Source organism: Austrofundulus limnaeus, unplaced genomic scaffold, assembly GCF_001266775.1.
Source record: "Austrofundulus limnaeus strain Quisiro unplaced genomic scaffold, Austrofundulus_limnaeus-1.0 Scaffold53, whole genome shotgun sequence".
NCBI lineage: Eukaryota > Metazoa > Chordata > Actinopteri > Cyprinodontiformes > Rivulidae > Austrofundulus > Austrofundulus limnaeus.
Genome location: NW_013952455.1, coordinates 1,586,556 through 1,597,054, shown reverse-complemented (window position 1 = coordinate 1,597,054; position 10,499 = coordinate 1,586,556). Strand labels below are relative to the sequence as shown.

The 10,499-nt window shown below is 44.7% G+C and overlaps 1 pseudogene; it reads right to left on the bottom strand.

The window, feature by feature from the left end:
* Nucleotides 1–6,545: 6,545 nt before the first annotated feature.
* Nucleotides 6,546–9,759, bottom strand: LOC106517840 (DNA topoisomerase 2-beta pseudogene; annotated as a pseudogene).
* Nucleotides 9,760–10,499: the final 740 nt, after the last annotated feature.

The following is a 10,499-nucleotide window of genomic DNA, read 5'->3' as shown; positions in this document are numbered from 1 at the left end:
GTTGTAATGTGACAAAATATGGAAAAGTTCAAGGGGTATGAATACTTTTGCAAACCACTGTATATATGTATACATACACACACACAAAAATTCTGTGCGTCTCCTGGGGGTCAACCCCCCTTTGTCCTTAAAACCTAGCGACACCCCTGCTGGCAGGGCAAAGATCCAGAGGGTCTTCCGGATCCAGACCAACAAACTGGCTACAGCAACTGATAGAGGACCTGAGTTAGAAATGAAGTGGACCTGCCTGAGTAGAACAGGGTTAACTGGATGTTTTATTTATTTGCAGTATAAAGGTTTTAGAACATCCTTGTTTTTTTATTTTTATTTTTTGTTTAACTGGAAATTCAAGCAGCTGAAATCCAATGAACAGCTTTACAGGGTACAAAGGTAGTGCCGAACTGCCAGAGGGTTTTAAAAAATGTACCTAAAKCTGAAAGTCCAGGTGTCTGTGAGTCCAGAGTTGAACCTGCTTCAGGCTATGACTTGACTCCAAAGGCTCCAAGGAAATCTCATTAACAACAGATGCTGTATTTTTTTGACACGTTTAATTGATTAAGCACTGCTACAACAACACACATTTTCTGCATTACAAGATAAGACAATGACAGAAAGTAAACAGTTGTGTTACACTCTAACAGATACACAAAAACCTCAGTGTAAAGGAGCGTCGGGTCATCATACGGAGGTCCACTCTATGATTTGTGTGAGTTACAGGTGTGAGGTGACAAACCAGTAAAAACCCRTTCATATCAAATATAGTAGCAGGGGATACGTGTATTTCTATAAATTATAATCGGATTWGTAGTCATGCATCAAAATGTCTGCTGTAGAAACAGGTTAGAAAACTAAATTCTGCTTTGAAAGGAAAAATATTGATGTTGGATTTAAGCAACTGTTGAGATAAGTGATTTTTTTTAAACAGTAGAAGTATAAAAGTAGAATTTATAAAGTTTAMAAAAGCTCTTTGCAACAGGTTTAACTCATCTGACCACCAGGCAGCAGTGTTTCGTCTATTATCCATATATCAGACAGACACAGGGCAGACAGAAAGAGAAAACAGGTGGATTTTTTTTTCAGAACAGTAAAAAATAAAACAAATCACTAAATATTCTCTGTTTTAAGCATTTGAATTAAATACGCTTGAGATGTGTTCGGAATATAACAGTTTTCACGATTAAAACTGTGAACTGAATCTTTCAGAAGGTTTGGAGAGGCTTAATGGTTAACTCCCCCCACCTCTTCCTCCATCCAGACTGGTACATTGTCTCATCACAACATCCTCTTCTCTGTGCCACCATGACATCATGTGTAACCTCAGAGACACCCGGAGTACTGACCGACCCAGGAAATGAGGTGACGATCCTGGAATGTGAGGGGAAAAAAGAGAGAGAACAAATGTACCCCCCATCCCTTTCCTTTTGTCCTCCACCCTTGCAGCCTTTCCTCCCAGCAGAACAAGGAGCTCCTTTCTCCTCCTCCTCCATGACTGACAGCTCCATTAAAGTCCTTGAAAAACCTGGTTTGTCCGGTGAAGTCACACTAACACAGGGTACTAACAAGAGAAAAACAAAGACCTTYTCTTCTTCTTCCTATGTCACTTTTTTATTTTTTTACAAAGAGGGTTTTAGGGCTCTGAAAAGTCCACTAATGTAGGAAACTATTCACTTACCTGCAGAAAAACATGGGCCACACAAAATTAGTGCAATTTGTCATAGCTCTAACCCACATTGGGTCTTTTTTTTATTTGTTTTCCTGTAAAACACTTCAAAGTTTCTAAAGCACAGTACATTTCCAAACAAGACACCTGAGGAAGCATGCTTTATGTGAGGAAACAGAAATACAGAAATCACTGACACTTGGTGCTAACAGGACGAAGAAAATTGACCTGGAATCACTTGGAAGTAAAATTTTTTGTTGATCTGACTTTCATAAAACAACCTGAGTCATCATTGGTTGGAGGAAATCCCAGTCTGGTTTGTGATCTGGTTACAGAGACAAACAACAGATCGATCTGTTTAATAAGAGTTTTACCAATTAGGACAAAGTAAGTAAGTAAAAGGATTTGGTCTTTAGCAAGTTTTATTACATCAACTTGAGGATTAAGTCCAATCTAGTCAAAATGACCTCAGCACGTTTTCAGATTCCTGCTYTCTAAGCTACATCTGGATCATCCTAAAATCATGAGGTTTGAGATTTGCCTTCCTGATCATCAATATCTGTCTGAAYCCTGTTATTCTAATAAGGATTATTTTATGTCATCTAAAGAGAAAACCTGAAACAATATTTGGATTTTCAGATTTACCAAAGAAAAAAAAGGCTTTGCTCGCTCACAAAAAAAAGATAAAAAAAATTGAAGTTTTTTCGGCTTAAAATCATGTTTGTTTGTTTTTTTGCTACTGCTCAAAAAAGGGCTTCAAAAAATTCTTCAGGATCACACTGCAGATGTTTCATTTCAGCAACCCATGGAAAAGGTGTTTATTCATAAAACCTGGAAAAAACACAATTGTTGCAAATGTGCCCATTTCTCCACTTTGTGACTTAATCCTCGATTCGATGCGATTGGGTCTAACCTCAAGTGAACAAAAACAGAATCCACCGTCTCATTATTTATCAAACAAAATCCAAGTCTGTTTGATCCAGGTGCTTCTAGAAACACATTTAGCAGCAAAACTCTCCTCTCACGTAACCTTGGAGGACAGTTTGTCCCACTCCTCTTTACATCAGTGCTTCAACTCAAGGTTTGAGGGCACGATTTGTTTTGGCACAGATCTCAAAGTGCTGAGTCAGCGTTTGAGCCAGGTTGAAGTTTAGACTTGTTCTAAAACATTGCAGCACTTATGATTTTTTATTTTATTTTTTCAGCCGTCTTGTTGTATCTGCTACTGGGTTTGGGATTATTCTGGTTCAGCTCAGTTTGGTCCAACTTTTAGCTGACAGACAGGTGATCCATTTGACTTTAGAATCCTTTGGTCTACAGAGGACTTCATGATGGACTTAATGAGATCCTGTGGCTGAAGAGCAAGCCCAAACTATGATTCCACCACCATCATGTTGACAGTATGTTTCTGTTGGTATGCTGTGTTTAGTTTCCATTTAACATGGTGCTGTGCATTATGGATAAAAATCAAACTGTATAAACCTAAGCCATGCTGCCATGTTGTTTGTAGAYTCTTTACCCCGACCCTCCTGAGCAAGTCATTCTTGATCAGCTTTCTTCTGTCCAGTCATGACTTTAACCTTTAATCCACTTCTTGAGGTGTCTTTATGTTTTTTGTAACATACCGTATATGGGCATTGCATGGTCTGCCCTTCGGGTGGACTTGCTGGGACGTCCACTGGGCTTCAGTTTTGTTTAATAAATACTGACATGGTGGAAGCTACTGAGTTTTTATGAACTTGAGGTTAGATTGAAACAATGTTAGAACTTTTAAAGGGATCCCAGATTAGTTGTAACATTAGACTTTATATGATAAACATACTGTATATTTTAACTGTAAAATAAAGACTAAAAATACTGTAGGATGTTTAGTTTTGTAAAATTTTAAACATATATTTTAACACGGACAGAGCCATTTTATTTACATACAAAGCATTCTGGGTAAATGATGACATGGATAGGTCCTCGGTGCGAGGTTGCTAGTGAGCTATATCCACCCTGAAGGTTAATCTTGGACAATATCTGATGATCGACTCTTTTAAATGAAACCAGAGAGCGTTGACAGAGAGGAGAAGGTAGAAATGACTCAGCCTGKAACTGAAAATATRGATGRAGGACAACAGAGCTGCTTCATGGAAGAAGAACCTCAGCTTAGCCTGTTAGCCTTCGTGCTAGCACCAATGCTATATTACCTTATATGTATTAGCTCAGCGCTAGTACGACAAACAAGCTAAACTGAAGTCCTCCATCCATATTTTCAGTTCCAGGCTGAGTCATTTCTACCTTCTCCTCTCTGTCAACGCTCTCTGGTTTCATTTAAAAGAGTCRATCATCAGATATTGTCCAAGATTTAACCTTCAGGGTGGATATAGCTCACTAGCAGCCTCACACCGAGGACCTATCCACTCATCATTTACCCAGAATGCTTTGTATGTAAATAAAATGGCCCCGTCCGTGTAATATATTTTTAAACTTTTAGTTTTGAAATTATAAAAACTAAACAGCCTACAGTATTTTTAGTCTTTATTTTACAGTTAAWGTATATGTTTATTAAATAAAGTCTAATGTTTCAACTAATCGTGGATCCCTTWAAAATGCTTWTAATGTCCTGATGTGTAAAGCCCTAGAATCAAACACGTGTACTTTTTTTCCCCATGACTGGATTTTGGAAACCAATAATTTGCTTTAGTGTAAAGTAAAACCATGAATCTGTTTCTTCCTGTCTGGTTGCTCTCAGTGTTGGGTCTCCACCTCCACCACAGTCCAGTCTCCAGGTGGAGAGCTGCCCCGGCTGTTGGGGGAGTAGCTGCTCACAGAGGTGACAGTAGCGGTCGGGGGGCTGAACAGAGGAGGCAGGTTGGGCCACATGCTGCTCTCCAGTGGGCTGAGGGTGCCTCCAGGGCCCACAGGGAGGAGCAGGAGCGGAGGGCAGCCTCCGTCACCAGACAGCATCAAGGTTTGGTTGATGAGCTGCTGGACCATATCCACCTTCTGGTTCCAGTCCAGCTCCTGAGGAGGGATGGGGCGCGTCTGCACCTGGAGGTCCTGCCTGACGCTCTGGGAGGGTCGACCCCAAGTGTTCTTGTTGGGCCTCCCTCCTGAATCGTCGTCCTCGTCGCTGGTCTCCATGGCTTCGTAGATGGTGCAGAGCCCGGAGGACGGGGACAGCATGACTCCGGTGGGGCTCCTGCGCAGCTGCTGCTGCTGCTGGATGTGTTTCTGCTGCGTGCGGTACTGGTGCTCCAGCTCCAGCTGCCACTGCAGGACCTGCCTGCGGTGGCGGTGCTCCTGCTGCTGTTGCTGCAGCTGCAGCTGGAGGAGCTCCCTGCGCTGCTTCTCCAGCTGCTTCTGCTGCTCCAGCCGGAGCCGCTCCTCCTCCAGCCACCGCCGCTTCTGCCTCTCCTGCTCCTGGCGGTGCTGCTCCTCCTGACGCTGCTCCAGCTTCCTCAGCTGTTCTCCGCTGCCGCTCAGGACCGARGGTGGAGGGGGTGCAAAGTTGGCGAAATGCTCCGCCAAGGTCAGGTCGATGGGTCTCCTGTTGCCTGGAACYAGAGCCAAATAGTGGCCGTTTGCTATCGGAGCAGCGGCGGCGTGGTTCTGGTTCCGGTTGTCTTCCTGTGAGCGCGTTTGCCACGTGTGGTCTTCATCCGCTTCGGAGCTCTTCTCGTCTCCTGTGAGACAGCGCAGATCATTTGGAGCATCCAGCAGAGACGCATGCATCAAACAAGAACGGGTGGAACAACAAGGGCCAAGGAGAGTGTTGACAAAGGGGRAAAATAAGGTGTGATGCAAACTGAACAGGGTTCATAAAGTGACTGAAGAAYAGCATCAACTGCGATGGTTTCATCACTGAAGTTACATTTCCATAAAGAGGAAGTTCCTGTGATTTTGTTGATTAAGTGAATACAATGGCTATCAAGCAACACAGCAAATATAACCAAATGAACAATACAGAACCACAGACAGCTKTTTGAATAGACACACAGGACAAAACTGAAAACTCACAGAAAACAAATGGATTTATGGGTATAAAATGTGAAAAACAACACTCTGCATCTATTTGACTAACCTACTAAAGGATGCCAGTCTCAAAAGCTTCAGCTAAATGGAGGTTTTGTGTGTGATTTTACCAGATCGGTGATTTACTGAGCAGAAAAGAAGCATGGAAATGTTTGGTCAACTTGTACTTCAGCATTTAGATTAGATTAAGGCTTGTGTCATGGAATAATCATTGGGCTTTGTGTTTCTGTAAGCTGGGTGTGTGTGTGTGTGTGTGTGGGACATGGAGGTGGAGGCGTGGACAGGTTTCATGAGACAAACATGTTGCGTTCGTTTACAAGTTTAAACACATAAACACTATGGACTTTTAGATTGCTGAGACCTCCTTTCACAAGGAGTGATGAGCCTCTCCAGGACCTGTCAGAATGTGGCTGGACTGCAGCAAATGTGGAGAACTTCAGTGTGAAGATAATGGTGAAGCTGCTACACTTACAGTACTCACCAAATACACACAGATTTATATAATCTCTGGCATCCTAAAGGGGTGTTTCTTTTTCTAATTTTTCCCCATTTAAGATGCCCGGGGAGGGAGTATCTGCTCTCAAACACCGCYGAATGAAACTATTAAAGTAGAGGACAAGTGGGCAGCACAACCTTACGTCTGATAACTGAATCATGTTGTCGATTTAAATAAAAGCACATTAGATCAACCACTGGGTGCCTTTAGCATGAGCTTTTCAGTGAGACCAAAACTGCATGTGTGTAATGTTGCATCACTTCCTGTTTAAGAGGATGTTGCATTAACAAATATATGAACACAGCCACTGGAACACAAGGACAATAAAGCATGCAGGATCTGTAGGGAAAGTAAGAAACGGGAACAAAATGCCTTGCAACAATGTTTTAATGGAATTTTGAAAGATAACCTAGTGTGAACCATTCAACTCTGAACACGTCTACGGTAGAACTGTTTCAAATATCAGGAAGTAGTACAGTCTTTTTTTTTTTGTTAGTTAAACATGCAATATACTGTTCAAATAGTAAACCAAAAGCCGGCGAGTGAAAAAGCTGGAGCGTGTAAAGCTCAGCTGTKGTAGTCATGTAGGATTAGCGCTTCATTAAATAATAGGCTAGTTATTAAGCTGAAACAAAAACCATCAGCTGACTGAAGCGGAGCCACTTTAAAACAAAAGCCTGAAACACAAACCGTACGTGACTGCGTGATTTACTCCTTAACCTACGGAAAAAGCGCRGAACCTTTTCGAAGCACACAAACAACTGCAGCCTAACTAGAGCTGTCCCAAATTATATTGTCAAGGCTTCAAAGCTTTGATGATTTTTATTTTTACATTTACAATATTAAGTCACCAAAATACGCAGAACAAACTTTGTGTAGTTATTTCAATTTAAATAAACCCCTATCATCTTCATGATGTTCCAGTTCATAGACTGTGCCCAGACACTTTGATAGTGTAGTTGTAAGTCTTCATGTCTCATCGTCAGAGTTAACAAATGTTATTCTGACTAATAAACATTGTTTTGTCAGTTTAATAGATTTTATGGCAATAAAACACAAAACAGTCCTGATTTGAGAATCATCAAGGCAACAAAGAGCTTTGAAGCTATGAAACATTTGGGTCAGCCCTAAATCTAATCCTCCCACACCTAACTGTTAACACCTAACCTGTAATTCTGACAGCTAAAAGTCTTGCAACAAGAACAGTTTTATAAGGAAATATGTGACTATCGCTATAATGTGGAACATGGAGAGTGCGCACACAGGGTAGGGAGGACCAGGTTTTAACAGAAARAAAAAGAAGAAAAAAAAAAAAAACAAACAAACAAAAAAATAAATCAACCAAACAAATAAAATCATTGACAATTGTTCGGTAAAAACAGTAGGATAAATACACAATGAGTCCATTTCTTTTCATCTGAGTTTTTTTTTTCCTTTTCTTTTTTAAAGGCCCAGTCACAGTGGACCGATGAGTCAGCACCCCATCAGGGGTTACAGAATAWGCAGTGTTACTTAAAAAGAACATTCTACTAGAAAAAGCTGTTGTTTTAGCCATACACTCAGAACCATGACCAGAACAGTAAGAAACAAGGCTTCATTTAAAAATTGCTACAGTCTTTTTTGTTCCCCATCTCCTTCATTCATTTTAAAAAACTTTTTTCTAATATCTTGCTCTCCTCTTTTTTTTCCCCCTAAGACATCTAACCCAACTGGAGAGAAAAAAAAAAAAACAATGTGGGGAAAAGGGAAAGGTTGCAGGAAAAAGGTGCATTCCAGGGATTATAGAGGGGACTTATACGTTACCTTCCAGAAAACTATCAGTCTTATCACATATGGTAGAGTAGTAGGGTGGCTGGCTGCTGTCAGGGTCTTCAGATTCCTGCCCCCCAAGGTGCTGAGTGCCCTCCAGTGGATCGAACTCCTCCAGGTGATCTCCTGACATCTTTCCTCCGAGCATGTAGTGATCCACACTGGGATAGTTATCTTCTGGGTGTCTCAAAGGGATCAGGTCCACAGGGTTTCCCAGCAGGTCCTCAGCCTGGGCGGCAGCTGCTGCTGAGGGGAGGGTCAGCTCCTTGATGAGGAAGGGGTTCTTGGCCTCCTCTGGAAGCTGTTCCTCGTTCTCCAGGGAGAAGATGCCGGGGCTTTTACCACAGCTCTCAGCCATGGAGTGAGCRTTGGAATTGGACGTGGTGCAGTCAAAACCATAAGAGGCCACGGAGTTGGCTGACTGAGGGGTGGCTCCGCCTCCATCTTCTTCACCCTCTCCACCTGCTAYATCCCCCGCCTCCTCATCCTCCTCCAGGGCAGTTAGACTAGAGGAGGGAGGGGGGCTTTCAAACCCGGCCCTCTCATCCATCATCATGGGTGCTTCTGGGTCGTTGATTTGGATCTCRCCCTCCGTGTCGCTGGCTTCATCGCCTGAGGTGGAGGGGGATGAAGGGTCGGACGCAGGAGCAGTTGGAGGTCCTGTTCCTAAGACCTCATCGGCAGGAAGTGTCTCGGCCTCCTCCTCCTCCCCATCACCTTTCTCTAAATGAATGCCCAGGTCCTGGTCCATGTCAGGCTGGAGCGAAGCGGGAACTGGGGTCTGCTGTTTGTCAGAGTGAGACTCCACCCCGGAGCTGCTGTCGTAATCGCGGAGGTCCTCGGGAGTGCTCGTCTCGCTGCTGCTGTGGGTGGCCAGAGCGGCGGCGCTCAGGGCGCTGGACTGGGACACGCCTACGACTGAGGCAGGGAGTAGATCAGGAGTTTCCTCAGGAGAGCAGTGCTTGGCCTGTTCAGAGTGATAGTGGAGTGTTTGCTCCGGCTGAGAGGGGAAGGACGGGGCAGTGATGTCTGTACACGCCTGGGCAGGAGACTGGGTGGGGGTCTCAGACTCTGCTGCGTCACGGTCAGATACAGGGCTGGGGGAGGARGCGGGGGGCAGTGAGGCTGGCTGAGCCCAGGTATCAGAGAAAGGGTTTGTCTGACCCCAGGAGGAGGCAGCTGGAACACAAGACTGAGGACCAGAACGACTAAAGTGGTCCAAATGCTCTTCGTTAAAGTCATCGTCTACAATCCCACAGCTCTCCATTACTCCTTCACTGTGCATCTCTACATCCTCATCCTCCTCCTCATCCTGTTTCTGCTCCTGGAAAATTGGGTGATGCTCCTCCACTTGCTCTGAACTCATGTCTATATCGTCCACCCGGTCATCGTCTTCGTCCTCATCTTCCTCTTCCTCGTTGGCTATRGTTTCCACGTTGGGAGAGCCCATGAGGTTTCCATCTCCCTCTGAGCCTCTGAAACTGGARTCGACCAGGGCGTCTGAGCTCTGGGTTCCCTCCAGTATCGCRGTGTGCTGGGTGCTGCTGAGGTCGGAGACGCCCTGCTGCCGGCTGCTGGTGCAGCTGCTCACGTCCTCAGAGTCCAGCCCAGACAGGAGGTCRTCCCCGGGCCACCCGCCAGAACCGCCCAACACTGAGGAACGCACTGGCATTTCATCAGAGGGCTGAGACGTGCTCATGTCAGTGGTCAAGGATGAAAGCAGGTGGTCTGGTCTTTTTAGGTCTTCATCCTCCTCCTCATCATCATCGTCATCCTCATTGATCTCCTCGTCAGCCTTTTCTGCTGCCTCCTCCTCCTCTTGAGATGAGACCAGGTCTCTATGGGTAAAATGATCCAGAGGTGAAGCATCAAACCGGGCTGCTGATGCTGTGGAGGTCAGCAGAAACAAGTTTTCTTTATCTTCTTCTTCYTCYTCYTCYTCCTCCTCCTGAACGCCACWGCTTTTATTTTCTTTCTCCTCTTCTGTCTGAAACCCCATCATATTGTCTGACCTCTGTGAAGTACAAACAGCAGAAGCTTGGTTCCTGTTCCAGGGATCAGACTGGACATCCATGTCCAGAAGAGAGGGCAGGGTGTGTGACTGTCTGACAGGAGAAGCAGGACCAGGTGGGGAGCATGGAGGAGACATGACTGTGGTTCCCAAAGAAGGACCGCAGCTGTTGTCTTCAAACCTGAAGGGGTTGACCTGCGCTGCCATCTGAACAGTGGAGCCCRCTTCAGGTTCTGGTTCTGCCTCAAAGACTTTGACCCGAGGTTCAGGAGAGGATTCTAGTACTCGGACTGAACTTGGCTCATGAACAGTTTGGGTTGCTGGTTCCCTCACAGGCTCTGGTGTCGGTTCCCTCACAGGCTCTGGTGTCGGTTCCCTCACAGGTTCTGGTGTCGGTTCCCTCACAGGTTCTGGAGTTAGTTCCCTCACAGGTTCTGGAGTTAGTTCCCTCACAGGTTCTGGAGTTAGTTCCCTCACAGGTTCTGGAGTTGGTTCCCTCAAAG